This window comes from Anastrepha obliqua, chromosome 1 (genome assembly GCF_027943255.1).
Source record: "Anastrepha obliqua isolate idAnaObli1 chromosome 1, idAnaObli1_1.0, whole genome shotgun sequence".
NCBI classification, from domain to species: Eukaryota; Metazoa; Arthropoda; class Insecta; order Diptera; family Tephritidae; genus Anastrepha; species Anastrepha obliqua.
Window position 1 is genome coordinate 177,142,723 of NC_072892.1, and position 1,786 is coordinate 177,144,508.

Here is a 1,786-nt window from a genome sequence, read left to right on the forward strand (position 1 = left end):
TGAGCAGGCTCGAGTGTTTTCCAGTGCTTTTATGAAAATTTTAGAGGTTCTTATAATTCAAAAGCGAGATGCTAGATAAAAAGTGAGAGTATATTCGAATTTCTTTCTGTGGGTTCAAAAAGAGAAAGTCAATCGAAAATCGTATGAAATCGAGAAAAGTGTGACTTTGGTTTTTACTTGTGTTATTTTTTTTAAATGCGAACTCGAATCTGTTGTGCAGATTTTTGAGTCTTTTTAATTTCTTGTTTCTCTGTATTTAGCCTTTTCAGCTTGGTTTTAATTATTTATTTATTTATTTTTTTAAATATTTTTTAATGTTTTAATTAATACACAGACATATTCAGCAATGTTGCATATCCTGAGTATTGAAAGCTTGCGAAATATTACAAAAAATATTTATGTATTTGAACTGAGTAAAGACTGAAGATAAAGTAAATATTGTATTGTCTTATGGGCAAAGAGAAATGGTCCGAGAAAGATATCGGAAAGCAATTTGCAATTATGGAGCAGTAAAGGCCTTATAAAATGCATTTTATTCCACCAAACCAAAATATTGAAAGTTAATTAAAATATGCTAAGGATTTTGAGAATTTCGATTGAAACATAAAGGAGCAGTAAGTTTGTAGAAACTTTCCTCAAAATAATTTTTGGAAATGAGACAAAAAAAAAATGAAAATTAATAAAAACAAAAATAAAATTAAATAAAAATTAAATTTACTTAAAAACTCCTTTACAAATTTGAATGAAGTACCAGTTTTAAGGAAAATCTAATAAGTAAAATTTGATTCAACAGTTGTGCACACATACCTGTACATATGTACGCATGAATATGCGTATGTATATGTGTGTAAAGAATTGCATATATATAATTGTAAGTGTCGTAGTGTGCATTCTTGTACATAAATGCAATATCAATTTAGTGTTTAAGATTTAACCATTTGCATACATACATACACATGTAGATACATACATACATGTAGATAAGTAGTTGAATTGAGCAGGTCCACTTTAGAACACGTCTCTAGTATTATACATATTTACATACATAGATACAATAGTATAAACCATTGTCGTCCATTTTTTCAAAGCGCCCACAAGCGCGAAAGTTTATTATTGAAGTATTCCAGAAATTAGAAAGTGAAAGAATTAATTTTAGTCCTAAGTATTTATGTATGTATTGAAATCCATTGCCAAATAAAAGTAGAGAGGAACGAGGAAGAAGGAAACGAAAGTATGTCGGCGAATACTTAACAAATGCAAGGTGGCGCAAAATTAATCATCCTAATTTGTTTTCGAATAACTTGCTAAATAAAAAAAAACTGATATTGAGTGCTGGACATCTTTATTTTGTTTTCATACTGCAGCTGCCTAGCTCACAGGAGTGTGCCAGAATTATAAATCTTCCGATAGGGTGATTAATTTTGCGCCACTTTGCATTTGTTCAAGTATATGTAGGTATGAAAGTTGTACTTTATGGCGCATAGTCGTAGTCGCAAATAAGAAGGTTTTATATTTGTTAAACAGAAACCATTTATTTAAGAAAAAACATAGTTTGATTTAAACGTAGTCGAATTAGTATTTGGTTTTCAGCTTAGAACTGGACTTAAATTTAAATCTACCACATAATCTGATGGTACGCTGCCATTAACCTGGTATTTACGAAAATTTACATTTTGATCTCCAGTGCTTGAGTTAATGTTCAATTAAAAATCAGTAATGCATCGCTGCTCAAATTGGGTGAATCTCGGGGTAATTATGAACAGAGAATTTCACATGTTACATCGCC